Below are 15,248 nucleotides of genomic sequence, written 5' to 3' on the forward strand. Positions count from 1 at the left end.
TACTGGCTCCATCCCTGCCTCTTTAGAATCCAACTACAGTCACTCTCTACAATTCTCGTTGCCACAAACCTTCAGTCCCTCTTTGACTTGCCTGTCTCCTCTCCACCTATTTTCTCCTCTATCCATCTTCTATCTGCCTCTTCCTCTCCCTATTTATATCAGAACACCCTTTCCCTCCCCCATTTCTGAAGAAGGATCTTGGCCCGAAACATCAGCTTTCATCTCTGGATAAGATAATTTTGATTTTGATATTAAGATCATTTTGCCGGTTCACACAATCCCTACGACCACCGCCCTCCCCAGTTTCTATGATCACCCACACAACTGCCCCTAATTCCCACCTCCACTGGCACCACCGAAAATCCTCATTACCACAACCACACTCCCAATACCCACCACCATCAGCACCCAATTCCACTTCCACCACAACCCAATCACCTCTACTACGCCCCCAAATTCCCATTTTCACTTCCTGCAATCACCATTGCAGAATCCAACTACAGTCACTCTCTACAATTCACTGCCACAAACCTCCAGTCCCTAATACCGCGGAATTCTCTCTATTAACAGCATCACTATACCTCTCCCTTCTTATCGACTCGAGCTACCAATGATAATAATACAACGATGATACAGAACAACTTCCGTCAAACATTGGTATTTTCCAGTACCTTCCTGTACAGCCTCTGATCAGCCAGTTCTGCGCATGCGCTTATCTAGCGCATGTGCAATACATCGACGTGATGGGTGAGTTTGGAAGTCTGTGACTGAAACGTTTGGGAGAAACGTGGAAGTTAACAGTTTTTGGAAAGAAGTTATTCCATGAAATAGTTATGAAAATATTACTTATCGTTCGATCTGTTATCTCTTTCAGGATCTTCAAGGAAAATACTGCAAATACAGATGTCCCACGTATTATTTTTATTACCGTAAGGTTCACTTGTATAAAACACTAGCTAGGCCGCAGCCGGAGTACTATGTGCAGTTCTGATATAAACTAGGAAGGGTGATTGCAGAGATAATGGGAACTGCAGATGCTGGAGAATCCTAAATAACAAAGTGCGAAGCTGGATGAACACAGCAAGCCAAGCAGCATCTCAGGAGCACAAAGGCTGACGTTTCGGGCCTAGACCCTTTATCGGAGAGGGTTTTGAAGTAAATAGGGAGAGAAGGGGAGGCGGACCGAAGATGGAGAGAAAACAAGATAGGTGGAGAGCGGAATATGAGTTGCTGTTCCTGCAACCTTCGGGAGGCATCATTGTGGCACTGCAGGAGGCCCATGATGGACGTGTCGTCTAAGGAATGGGAGGGGGAATTAAAATGGTTTGCGACTGGGAGGTGCAGTTTATTTGCGAACTGAGCGGAGGTGTTCCGCTTGGTTTCTCCAATGTAGAGGAAGCCACACCGGGTACAGTGGATACAGTATACCACATTGGCAGATGTGCAGGTGAACATCTGCTTGATATGGAAAGTCATCTTGGGGCCTGGGATGGGGGTGAGGGATGTGGTGTGGGGGCAAGTGTAGCACTTCCTGCAGTTGCAGGAGAAGGTGCCGGGTGTGGTGGGGTTGCAGGGGAGTGTGAAGTGGACAAGGGAGTCATAGAGTGGCCTCTCCGAAAGGCAGACAAGGGTTGGGGTGGAAAAATGGCTTGGGTGGTGGGGTCAGATTGTAGATGGTGGAAGTCTCAGAGGATGATGCGCTGTATCTGGAGGTTGGTGGGGTGGTATGTGAGAACGAGGGGAATCCTCTTAGGGCTGTTGTGGCAGAGGCAGGGTGTGAGAGATGTGTTGCGGGAAATGCGGGAGACGCCGTCAAGGGCGTTCTCGACCACTGCGGGGGGAATGTTGCGGTCCTTGAAGAACTTGGACATCTGCGATGTGCGGGAGGGGAATGCCTCATCCTGGGAGCAGATGCAGCGGAGGAATTGGGAATAGGAGATGGAATTTTTGCAGGAGGGTGGGTGGGAGGAGGAGTTTTTTAGGTAGCTGTGGGAGTCGGTGGGCTTGAAATGGACATCAGTTTCTAGCTGGTTACCTGAGATGGAGACTGAGAGGTCCAGGAAGGTGAGGGATGTGTTGGAGATGGCCCACGTGAACTTGAGGTTGGGGTGGAAGGTGTTGGTGAAGTGGATGAACTGTTCGAGCTCCTCTGGGGAGCAAGAGGCGACGCAGATACAGTCATCAATGTAACAGAGGAAGAGGTGGGGTTTGGGGCCTGTGTAGGTGCAGAAGAGGGACTGTTCCACGTAACCTACAAAGAAGCAGGCATAGCTTGGACACATGCAGGTACCCATGGCCACCGCCTTTGTAGGAAGTGGGAGGAAGCGAAAGAGAAGTTGTTGAGGGTGAGGACGAGTTCGGCTAGGCGGATGAGGGTGTCAGTGGAGGGTGACTGGCCAGGCCTGTGGGACAGGAAGAAGCGGAGGGCCTTGAGGCAATCTGCATGAGGAATACAGGTGTATAGGGACTGGATGTCCATGGTGAAAATGAGGTGTTGGGGGCCAGGGAATTGGCACCTCTGGAGGAGGTGGAGGACGTGGGTGGTTTCACGGACATAGGTAGGGAGTTCCTGGACCAAAGGGGAGAAAATGGAGTCCAGATAGGTGGAAAACAAAGTGTGGAGCTGGATGAACACAGCATGCCAAACAGCATCTCAGGAGCACAAAAGCTGATGTTTTGGGCTCTCTGATGAAGGGTCTAGGCCCGAAACGTCAGCTTTTGTGCTCCTGAGATGCTGCTTGGCCTGCTGTGCTCATCCAGCTCCACACTTTGTTATCTTGGATTCTCCAGCATCTGCAGTTCCCATTATCCAGATAGGTGGAGATGAGTTCAGTGGGGCAGGTACAGGCTGAGACAATAGGTCGACCAGGGCAGGCGGGTTTGTGGATTTTGGGAAGGAGATAGAAGCGGGCAGTACGGGGTTGGGGAACAATGAGGTTGGAGGCTGTGGGTGGGAGGTCCCCTGAGGTGATGAGGTCATGGATGGTATTGGAGATGATGGTTTGGTGCTCGGGGGTGGGGTCATGATCAAGGGAGCAGTAGGTGGTGGTGTCGGAGAGTTGCCGTTTGGCCTTGGCGATGTAGAGGTCAGTGCGCCATACTACCACTTGTCAGCGGGTTTGATGGTGAGGTTGGGGTCGGAGTGGAGTGCTGCCCATTCTGCGGGGGAGAGGTTCGAGTGGGTGAGAGGGTGGAGAGGTTGACACGGTTGATGTCTCAATGGCAGTTGGAGATGAAGAGGTCAAGGGAGGGTAGGAGGCCCGGGGGTGGTGTCCAGGAGGAGCACTTGTGTTGGAGGCAGGTGAAGGGGTCAGTGGAGAGAGGGTTAGGCTCCCGGTTAAAGAAGTAAGTGTGGAGGTGAAGGCGGCGGAAAAACTGCTCGATGTCCAAACATGACTGGTATTTGTTGATGTGTTGGTGAAGGGGGACAAAGGTGAGCCCTTGTTTAGGACTGACCGTTCGTCCTCAGTCAGTGGGAGGTCTGGGGGGATGGTGAAGATTCGCAGGGCTGAGTGTGGCTGTCTTCTCTGGGGTTGCTGGCTGTGGAGGTTGTGGGCGGAGCGATGAGGTTGTTGGCTGTGGGCGGGGTTCCGTCAGCTGTGGGCAGGGTTCCATTGGCGGACTGCCGCTGTCTTGGGTAGTGGGCGGAGGTTCGTCGGCGGTGGGCGATTGCACTTGGGATAGGACAGAGGAGATTTACAGCATACTGTCTGGACTTGAAAATGTCATAATGAGGAGAAATCGGATCGACTTAATGGAGAATAAATTAATATTTATAAAGGTTCTAGACTGAGTTGGTACAAAGGCCATAATTATTTTTCCCCGTAATTGGGACTTAAATTTGTAGCGTGGGATTTACGTTTTGATTTACAGGGATTGAAAGGGAAATATTTTCACGCACCGACCGGTCGGGATCTGGAGCTGACTGTCTGAAATAGAGGTTGCCGTTCTCTCTTTGACATTTGACAGATACTTGGGAGTGTACTTGAACTGCCATTACCTACTAGACTCGCTACGACCCAGGAGCTGGTCGGGGGGCTGAGGCTGGATAACCCATCATGAGCTGGTGCAGAAGAGTATTTTACAAAAACCCGATTGAGTAGTTGGTTTTCACTTATCAATATCGGGTTTTTAGGCAAATCATTGTTTTAATACAGCTGCTACTGCTTTCATGTTGGTAGATATGAGATGATTTTGCTGGTTCACATAATTCAGTTCCAAGCGGCATCATGTGCTTAATAAATAACTTTGCACTAAATAGTACTTTAACACTGTGCATTTCATTTTAACATTGTTTATCAAAGACTTCCTGTTCTGTGGCCTGCCTCTGCTATCAAAATCTTCACCCTATTCCTCTGCTCACACACTGGGTTCTGAAGTTTCATTGGTCTTCCTCAAGTTCATCTGCTCCCCCTCTTCATCAAACTATTCTTTAATGGGAATTAATAACAGTTAAAATAAAATTGGCAATTTTAATCATATTTCTTCTGGCTCAGATGATGTCAAGAAGTTTGTGATGGAATTTGAGCTGTGACCATCTCCAAAACCATCCCCACCCATTCATTATACATTCTCCGCTGTATAGGCTTTTACAAATATGAAGTTTATAGGATTTTGGACTTTCTGTGGAAAAGTGGAATAGTAAAAGACATAACAGTATTTCTCTGTGTCCTACACTATTGTCAGTATTTCTTTCTGTCCTACATAAACACTATTTCTCTCTGTCCTACAACACCACCCAGGACCCCACCTCTTTTTTTTATAAACTACAGCGAGCAGAGCCGCAACCTGTTTAACCTTTGTTCATAAGACAACCCCTCAAGTGGGGTGGGGGCAGAGGTTATCCAAAGCGAATCTCCTCTGAACTGCTTCCAATAAAACAATATATTTCCTTAAAAAAGCAAAGCAAAACTGCTCACAGCACTCTAGATGTTTTCTCACCAGCACTTCGTACAGTTGTAGTTAAGACTTTGCTATTTTTATACTCCAACCCAGCATGGCAGGTTGCTGGCACTGCTGCCTCACAGCTTCAGGGACCTGGGTTTGATTTCATGCTCAAGCTACTGTTTGCATATTCTCACCACCTCTTCATGCGTTTTCTCCATGTGCTGCAGTTCCCTTCCACGATCAAAAGATATGCAGGTTAAGTGGATTGGCCATGTTAAATTGCCCATAGTATCCACAGATGTGTAAGTTAGGTCAATTAACCATGGGAAATGCAGGGTTACAGAGATAGGGTAAGGGACTGGTTCTGGGTGGGATACTGTTCGAAGGGTCAGTGTGGACTCATTGGGCTGAATGGCCTGCCTCCAAACTTTAGAGATTATGTGATTATAATGCCCTTGAAATAAGGTCCAACATTCTATTCAATTTTGAGATTTGTAGCTCAGGTTGAGGTTCTGGATGTGCACCTCTGTGTTAGCTTTCTGTGTTCTATGCTCAAGTGTCACAAGTCCTTATGTTGCAGCTTTCTTGCGTTTAAATAATAGTTTTATTCTCCCTTCTAAGATGAACAACTTTACACTTTAGCTTTTTATATTCCAAGCCAAGATGTCTTGGTTGTTAGAGGATAGCACAGTTTGAATTATTGGGAAGAAAGTGGAGGGTATTCACATCTGTAGACAATGACTAGCAGCTGTCCTGAGTGTAAGTGTTCAAATCTCAAAGGGATGTGTAAAGGAGTGTCCAAATTTATTATCGGTCATATTTTATACTGCCCTTCAAATTCCAAGAATGGCCAGGGGTTTAGGAAGATAGCTAATTAGTAATTCAACTCAGATAAAAGGCTGATGTGTTGCCATGGAGTGGGCTTTTGGAGGTGAAAAGTCAAAGGATACAATTTTTCTGGTACTGTCACTGAACCTCACAGAATGAAATCAGTGCAGAAGAGCAAACCACCTAGAAGAGCAAACAAGATGAAAACCTTGAGAGAGGTAGTCAGCATCACCTAGAGAAGCAGACAAGGGAACAACCCGAGACAGCTGGAGCTAGATTCAATGGAATTGATTGGAATTTGGCTTTGTGGTTAATGTTCTTTTTAATTTTAATGTTGTATATAAATTGATGATGAAGTAAATAAAATACATTAAAGGAAACATAGGTAAGAGAATAATATAATTAATTATTTCATTAGAACACTGAAGCTGTTTCTAGGGCATCTGGATATTATTCTGACTTAGGGTAAAACTGTCTGATGTAAGTTCTAGCAGCTTTAGCTCAAAGATTGAGTTGTAAGTTGAACTACAGACACTGCATCATGGATGATAAAAGTTACCTAGATAATTTGGTGTGACAAAATTTACTTAAATTCTTTGATGTTACTGTGTGTACACTTAAGATAGAATCTTTGATCTGGTTAGTGGTTCAAGACAGGTGATTTGATTGTGAATGAGACATGTAAAAGCCCCAGCCTATTCAACCTCTCCCTATATCATAAAACCTCCAAACCTGGCAACATCCTTGTAAATCTTTTCTGAACCTTTTCAAGTTTCAGAACATCCTTCCCATAACAGCGAGACCAGAATTGAACACGATCTTCCAAAAGTGGCTAACCGATGTCCTGTACAGCTGCAACATGTCCTCCTAACTCCTATACTCGATGCACTAACCAATAAAGGTAAACATGCCAAATGCCTTCTTCAGTATCCTGTCTAACTGTAACTCTACTTTCAAGGAACAATAAACCTGCACTCCGAGGTCTCTTTGAGAGCAACATCCACAGGATCTGATTCACCCTCATTTGCCTGTCTAAAATGCAGCACCTCGCATTTATCTAAATTAAAATCCGTCTACTACTCCTTGGTCAATGGATCTGACACATCTGATCAATGTTCAGTTGTGCTCTGAGATAACCTATTTGGCTTTTCACTACACCTCCAATTTTGGTGTCATCTGCAAACTTATTAACGATATCTCCTATTTTCACATTCAAATCATTTACATAAATGATGAAAAGCAGTAGACCGAGTACCGATCCTTATAGCACACTGCTGGTCACAGGCATCCAGTCTGAAAAACAACCCTCCACCACCACCCTCTGTCTCCTACCTTTGAGCCAGTTTTGTGTCCAAATGTCCAGCCCTCCCTGTATTCCATGTGGTCTAACCTTGCTAACCAGTCTACCCTGCGGAATCTTGTCAAACACCTTACTGAAGTCCATCTAGATCATGTCCACTGCTTCATCAATCTTCTTTTCTACTTTGTTCAAAAAATTAATTAATGAGACACGCTTTCCCATGCCCAAAATTTTTCTCTATCCCTAATCAGGCCTTGCTTTTCCAAATACATGTAAATCCTGTCCTTCACAATCCCCTTCAACAACTTGTTCACTACTGATGTCAGGCTCACCAGTTTAGAGTCCCTGGATTTTCCTTACCACTTAAATAGTGATTTCACACCGCAGGGCCCACTCACTGCTGCTGTGATTTAATTCTTCACCAACAAGTAAGTAAAACAAAATAAGACCAAAAAAAAGGAAAGCAAAGAAATGTAAAAAAAAAGTAGACGGAGCAGATGAGCCCCAGGCTTAGAAACGCTACTCCACTACCATCTTACCAGAAGTAAGATGCCTGTTTTCCAATTTTATGCTTTCATTTCAGTTCCAGTTACATGAAAGTAAATCAATACTAATCAATTCAGCCTTTTAATGACAATGTTTTGACCCCGTGGCCATGAAACTCCCCTACCGACATAACAAAATAGAGATGGATAGATTGTTGTTCAGCAAGGGATTCAAAGGTTATCGGTGGTAGACGGAATTCAAAACACAAACATCAGCCATGATTGTATTGACTGGCCGAGCAGGCTTAAGGGACCAAATTGTCTATGTCTGCTCCTATTCTGTGTAGATTCACAAGAATCTGAGAGGCAAAGAGCACAATGTAGAGACAGCCAGTCCTACACCTGAAGCAGAGAAAATCAGTGTTGGAATTAGACGCTATCTAACTGCAAGAAGAAAACTAAAAGAAACAAGTCTCATTTCTCCATCACCTCACCCAGCCCAACCTCTCCACCTTCTAATATGCAGTGCCCCACTGTCTCTGCATCTATCCCCATTTCTCTGTCAAACCTGCTGACAAAGGCAGGGTGGTGGTAGTCAGGAGAATGGAACTCTATGTTGCAGAGGCTGAACACCAACTCTCCAACAACATATCCTACTTCCCCCTTGACCATGACCCCACTATGGTCCAACTGTCCCTGACCTCACCTCTTCCAGTGACCACACCTCCACCACTTCCAGCATTATAGTCCCCCAGCCCCGCACTGCCCAGTTCTACCAGCTCCCCAAGATCCACAAGCCCAACTACCCTGGCTGACCGACTGTCTCCACATGCTCCTGCCCCACCAAACTCATTTCTTTGTACCACATCTCAATTCTCTCCCCCATCATCCAGGCACTCCCCACTTATATCCAGGATACAAACCGTGCTCTCCACCTCTTTGGAAACTTCTAGATCATTGGCTGCCAGCCCTTTGTCTTTACTATGACATTCAACCCCGATTCACATCCATATCCCACAAGGACGGCCTACAGGCCCTCAGTTTTTTCCTTCTTCAACAGAACAGTTCAGTACACCCCAACCAATACTCACCTCCACCTTGCTGAACCAGTCCTCGCCTTCAATAACTTCAATTCTTCCCACTTTCTCCAAATCCAGGGAGTTGCCATGAGCACTAGCATGGGCCCCAGCTATACCTACCTGTTTGTCGGTTATGTTGAAAAGTCTCTCTTCAGTACCTACACTGGTACTGTTCCACAACTCTTCCACCATTACATCAATGACTGCATTGATGCTACATCCTGCACCCAGGCTGAACTGGAGCAGTTTATCAAGTCTCAGCTTCCCTCAAATTCACTTGGTCTATCTCATTTCCCTTTCTTGACCTCTCTGTTTCCTATTCTGGTGACAGTTTACAGACCAATATTTACTATAAACCCACAGACTCACATCACCTAGACCACACCTCCTCCCAGCCTGTATCCTGCAAAAACTCCATCTTGTTTCCCCAGTTCCTCTATCTCCATCTCATCTGCTCTCAAGAGGACACATTCCACTCCCAAGCATCCTGGATGTCTGCCTTTTTCAAACAACGCTCTTTCCTTTGTTCTTCATCCAGACAAACCTCCACCACACCTCCATTCCCCACTCCACAGCTCTTAACCACCCCCACTGCCAAAAATAATAAAAATAGGGTCCCCCTTGTCCTCAATTTCCACCCCACCAGCTTGCACATCCAACGTATCATCTTCAAATGCTTCCACCAACTCCAATTAGATGCCCCAGAACATCTGTTCCCCTCCCCTCTCTGCCTTCCGCAAGGACTTTTCCCTTCGCCACTCCTTAGTCCATGCCACACTCCCAGATCACGCCACTCTAGCTACCAACCACTCCATCCCACCCGGTATCTTCCCCTGTAACCGTAAAAGATGTGACAACTATCCACATACCACCTCCCTCACCTCCATTTAGGCCCTAAACAGCCCTTCCAAGTAAGACAGAAATTCACCTGCATGTCCTCCAACCTAGTTTATTGCATCCGGTACTCCCAATGTGGTCTTCTCTACATCAGTGTGATGAGGTGACTGAGCATCTTTGCCTGGCAGTAACGGCTAACCTTAGCTCCCTAGATAACAAGGTGTAGAGCTGGATGAACACAGCAGGCCAAGAAGCATCAGCGGAGCAGGAAGGCTGGCGTTTCGTGTTTTAGACCTGAAACGTCAGCCTTCCTGCTCCCCTGATGCTGCTTGGCTTGCTGTGTTCATCCAGCTCTACACCTTGTTATCTCAGATTCTCCAAAATCTGCAGTTCCTCCTATCTCTGAAACAATTTTAATCTTAGCTCCCGTTCACCGCCAAATTGAACTCCCTCCTCTAACTACCTCCAACATGTCTGTCCTTAGCCTCCACTAATGTCGCAGTGACTCAGAATGCAATTTTGAAGAACAACACCTTATCTTCCAACTGGGCACCCTACAACCTGGAGGACTCACCATTGAGATCTCCAATTTCAAATAACCTTTCCACCCATCCACTATCTCCCTTTCCAGTACCACCATCTCCCTTTAATTCCACCTACTGACTTACTCTCCCAGCTACCAAACCAATTCATCCCTCCCATGGGCCAACTAGGTACACGTAGCACCTCCATTCCACTAACTCCTGTCTCTTTATCTACAGATCTTCCCACCCCCACATCCAGTCCTGAAGAAGGGTGATACCCAAAACATTGACTTCACCTTTCCTCCAGATGCTACCTGGGTAGCTGTGTTTTTTTTTAGATTAGATTCCCTCCAGTGTGTAAACAGGCCCTTCGGCCCAACAAGCCCACACTGCCCCTTGGAGCATCCCACCCACATCCATCCCCTATAACCCACACACCCCTGAACACTACGGGCAATTTAGCATGGCTGATCCACCTAGCCTGCACATCTTTGGACTGTGGCAGGAAACTGGAGCACCCAGTGAAAACCCACGCAGACATGGGGAGAATGTGCAAACTCCACACAGACAGTTATCCGAGGCTGGAATCGAACCCGGGTCCCTGGTGCTGTGAGGCTGCAGTGCTAACCACTGAGCCACGGTGCCGCCCCAGCCTCCAGTTTGTCTACCTCGGATTCCAGCATCTGCAGTATTTTTTGTCTCTAAAAGAAACAAGCCAATGGGAGCTGAGAATATTTTTGGACTCATTCTAGAGGATTAAATGTCCATTTAAGGGACAATCTAAGGTATAAATGTGATCTGGCGTTTTTGGTTATGTTAAAAGTTAAGTGAAAAATTATTTTCTGTAGTTGAATTGTATTGTAGTACGAGTCCCCAACTAAATAGTGTATAGCTTAAATGCTGTAGTAGAAATCTTAAATCTTGAAATCTTGTTCTTTTAATTCTTCATTCAGTCTCTTAAAATTCAAGTATCCTTCATAGGAAATATTACAGAGATAATAAAGGTACAGACTTAAATAATTACTTCCGATGATGCTGAGCAGTTAGATAGCACCTAGTTTGAAGTGCAGATCACATATAATTTTTCTAAGTTATCTGTTATATGTAAACAGTATCAACTCTAAACAGCAAATATATCACAAGGAAGCTTATGCACTTTTCAATCATTTGATAGCTTGTAATTAGTCAGAGTGTAATTTGTAAAGCACACAATTTGAACATTAATTTATATATAGCTTATACATATATGTGTTATATTTATTACATAGCTTTTGATAAATGGCTGCTAACTTCTTAACAATGGCAGAGATATTTTAACAGTAATTTTGGAAAAGCTGAGGCACAAGTAAGCAAGCAAGATAAAAGCAGCTTGTCACTCAAATATTTTCAACAGATTATTAGCTTGGGAATTTGATGAGTAAGGGAAATTTAAGGATTAATGCCAGTATAAAATATATTACAGACAGTAAGAACTGCCGATGCTGGAGTCTGAGATAATAATGGGCATTTCTGAAGATGGGTCCCAAACCAAAATGTCAGCTTTCCTGCTCCTCTGATGCTGCCTGGCCTGCTGTGTTCCTCTAGCTCCACACTGTGTAGTATAAAATCTATTCTATTTTCTATCTTGCCTTAACTGCAACTTGCATTGAGAAAGTAGACAGGGTTAAATGCATAGCACAAAGCCTTTTGTTGAGGAAAGGGGTTTTGGTTCATTCTTTTTGGCAAGTTCACATGGCACAACCATTATTTCTTTCTCCAGTCAGGGGCATTGATCGTGCATTCAGTAATGAACTGTTCTCAGTAATCATCTTCATTGCATGCATAAATTCCAGTGAAGCTGCCTGATCTCAACAACAACACTGGGAACCTCATCCCTTAGTCTGAATGTACAAACTTTACATGTCTATCAGCCTACCTATTGATAGTTTACAGAGAGGCTTTCAGGTATTCTTTAGATACCTTTAGTCAACTGTAATGTGTTGCTCATGAAAAGCAGGCACAATGAGGTTTCTCCATCTGATCCAGAATTATTTCCTTAATTAGCTTAATGTTTGAATGGACTGAATCCATTGATTCAATGACTGAATCTCTGGGATGTATAACAGAAAACGTAACCCTAACGATTGTATAAATATTGTCCAGTAATTTTTCAGGAAAGAAATAGCTATCACTGCTACAGGTCCCTGAGTATATCTTTATCAGTTCTACATGGATACTAGAGATATACCCATATTGGTATCTAATTCTGTTAATAAGATAGTAAATATCGAGCACTGAAAGGTAATGAGGCAACCAAATATTGGGATTCCCTGAGGCATTCAGTTATTGGAACCCCACCCCACCCCTCCACTAGTTCATGCTGAAGGTCTAGGCCCGAAACGTCAGCTTTTGTGCTCCTGAGATGCTGCTTGGCCTGCTGTGTTCATCCAGCTTCACACTTTATTAACCAAGTATTGGGAATTAGTTGATCGTGTTAAATGTATATAAAGAAGAGCTAGCCAGATGGAAGGGGAAATTTGGATGTGAAATGTATGCTCAAGAAATAAAAAATGCCTCTAAAGTATTTTAGCCTTCATGTCATTGATAGATTCAATCAATCAGATATTGGTCATGGAGGATTGTTGCTTAAAAGTGTAACTGTGAGACTGAGATTAACTCGCAAATAGACCTAGAGTCATTTTTTTTTGAGAGAATAGCAATCAGAAATTCTCCAACGATGACTGAAATTAGGTTCAAGATGTCAGCGTATGATTTTCCACCACTGTTTTGCCAAGCAAAATCTTACGATCAGTGGAAGAATAAATTCAATGAATGGACGCAAATTACACCTCCACTGAAGACAAAGTGAGGAAAGGTCCTGGCAAGAGATAATGGGAACTGCAGATGCTGGAGATTCCAAGATAATAAATTGGGTTATAATTGGGGACCGCTTTGCAGAACACCTCCGCTCAGTTCGCAACAAACAACTGCACCTCCCAGTCGCAAACCATTTCCACTCCCCCTCCCATTCTCTTGATGACATGTCCATCATGGGCCTCCTGCACTGCCACAATGATGCCACCCGAAGGTTGCAGGAACAGCAACTCATATTCCGCCTGGGAACCCTGCAGCCATATGGTATCAATGTGGACTTCACCAGTTTCAAAATCTCCCCTTCCCCCACTGCATCCCTAAACCAGCCCAGTTCATCCCCTCCCCCCACTGCACCACACAACCAGCCCAGCTCTTCCCCCCCACCCACTGCATCCCAAAACCAGTCCAACCTGTCTCTGCCTCCCTAACCGGTTCTTCCTCTCACCCATCCCTTCCTCCCACCCCCAGCCGCACCCCCAGCTACCTACTAACCTCATCCCACCTCCTTGACCTGTCCATCTTCCCTGGACTGACCTATCCCCTCCCTACCTCCCCACCTACACCCTCTCCACCTATCTTCTTTGCTCTCCATCTTCGGTCCGCCTCCCCCTCTCTCCCTATTTATTCCAGTTCCCTCCCCCCATCCCCCTCTCTGATGAAGGGTCTAGGCCCGAAACGTCAGCTTTTGTGCTCCTGAGATGCTGCTTGGCCTGCTGTGTTCATCCAGCCTCACATTTTATTATCTTGAAAGGTCCTGGCAACTCTGGTTCCTGACAGAAGTAAGGTTATCTGCAAAGTGTTTTCTGAGCTAGAAGCTGAGGAACTGGATATCAAAGAAAGGTAAAATGTAATGACTTTTTGAGGCCTCTCAAGTTAGATTAGACTTCGACAAATTCAGATAACTGGATTTTTTAAAGAACGTGAAAGAAGTGTGGATAGGACAAAGTTAGTATATATCCTGTAGATGGTGGGATGGGGGGAGAAGTAAATAGAGCTCAGAAAGAGACACAGACAGATCAGCAGTTGGGCAGACAAAGGAATGGATAGCGGTGAGTCTGGGAACAAGAAAAGAAATGGCGACTATCAGTGAGTGAAAATGGTTCCTGTGGTAACAGTCTACGTGATGTCTGTTGGGTAGGGTTGGGGTAAAGACATGAAAGAAGGCACTCAGCTTTCTCTCCAGAGATGCTGCCATACCTATTGAGTTTCTCCAACAATTTCTGTTTTTGTTTCAGAGAACTGGACAGTAGTTCCATGAAAGAATGCATCATGGAGTTTAATTGACCATATTGCAAGATTGCAGCAAACATTGCACATGGAAATTCAAGTTGTAGGATTGCACATAGATAGTATTTTGATCATAACCAGAGTTAGATTCAAAGATAAAGTCACACTTCCAGATCATATGTCCAAAGCTCTAATAAACAACTTTTAGGAAAATATTCAATTGTGCTCTTCAGGTGAGATCATAAGGAACATGGGGCATATCGGTAAAGAGGAGCCGGTGAGGAAGGAGACTTGGGAACCAGAAACAGTGAAAATAGAGTGATTTCACAGGTTAAAAACAGAAGTTTGGTGGTTGATAAGTAATTGGTAATTTGAATACTTAGAAGAGGTATTCAAATTAACTTCCAGAAGAAAAGTAAATTGGAGAAATATGTTGCAGATTAAACACTATAGATCATTAGGAAAACTTTAAAATACAAATTAAAATTTACCTAAATAATCTGAAACAAGTATGTTGTTTTGGAAAATGTAGTGGGCAATGCTTTCTCAGGGGACTGTGGCACTTTCAGCCAGGTGTCTGGTACTGAAACTAGCTCTAATGTAACAAGGGGTACGTCACATTCCAAGCGATCGATTGTGATAGAGATTCTCTAATCAGAGGTACAGACAGATGTTTCTGCAGTCGACAGTGAGACATCAGAATGGTGTGGTGTTTCTCTGGAACCAGGATCAAGGATATTGAGAAGGGTGTGCAGAATATTTTCAAAGGTAAGAGGGACCAGTGGGAGGTCATTGTACACTTTGGAGCTAATGATTTAGGAAGAGAAAAAGATGAGTTTCTGAAGAGAGAATATAGGAAGTTAGGCAATAATTTAAAAATTGAGTCCTCGAGGATAGTAATAGCAGGATTACTCCCAGTGTCACAAGCTAGTGAGAGGGGGATAGAGCAGATGAATGCATGGCTGAGGAACTGGTACAGGGGAGAAGATTCATATTTTTGGATTGTTGGAATCTCTTCCACAGTAGAAGTGACTTGTATAAGAAGGACAGATTGCACCTGCATTGGAAGGGAGCTAATATACTGGCACGGACATTTGCTAGAGCTGCGAGGGAGGAATTAAATTCGTAAGCAGGGGTGTTTAGGGGGACACAGGGAGATGTTGAGGGAAGAGAATAGTCTGAAACTGGTGCAGTTGAGACTAGGGGTGAGTCAAACAGTCAGGGCAAG

The 15,248-nt window shown here is 44.7% G+C and overlaps 1 protein-coding gene and 1 long non-coding RNA gene across 4 annotated transcripts in view; one reads left to right on the top strand and one right to left on the bottom strand.

The window, feature by feature from the left end:
• Positions 1–713, bottom strand: part of pgm3 (phosphoglucomutase 3) — a 65,508-nt gene extending 64,795 nt beyond the window's left edge. For 2 of the 3 annotated variants that reach the window (XM_048535985.2, XM_048535983.2), the window contains exon 1: positions 672–713. The gene's annotated coding sequence lies outside the window, so the exon portion shown is untranslated. Of the gene's footprint in view, positions 1–581 lie in introns of all 3 variants that reach the window. The other variant, XM_048535984.2, reaches the window with a different exon arrangement.
• LOC125454782 (uncharacterized) lies at positions 688–5,086 on the top strand. The gene is made up of 3 exons (XR_007248096.2): positions 688–747; positions 875–929; positions 3,970–5,086. It is a non-coding gene; the product is annotated as an uncharacterized LOC125454782 (long non-coding RNA).
• Positions 5,087–15,248: the final 10,162 nt, after the last annotated feature.

The sequence above is a fragment of the Stegostoma tigrinum genome, chromosome 9, assembly GCF_030684315.1.
Source record: "Stegostoma tigrinum isolate sSteTig4 chromosome 9, sSteTig4.hap1, whole genome shotgun sequence".
NCBI lineage: Eukaryota > Metazoa > Chordata > Chondrichthyes > Orectolobiformes > Stegostomatidae > Stegostoma > Stegostoma tigrinum.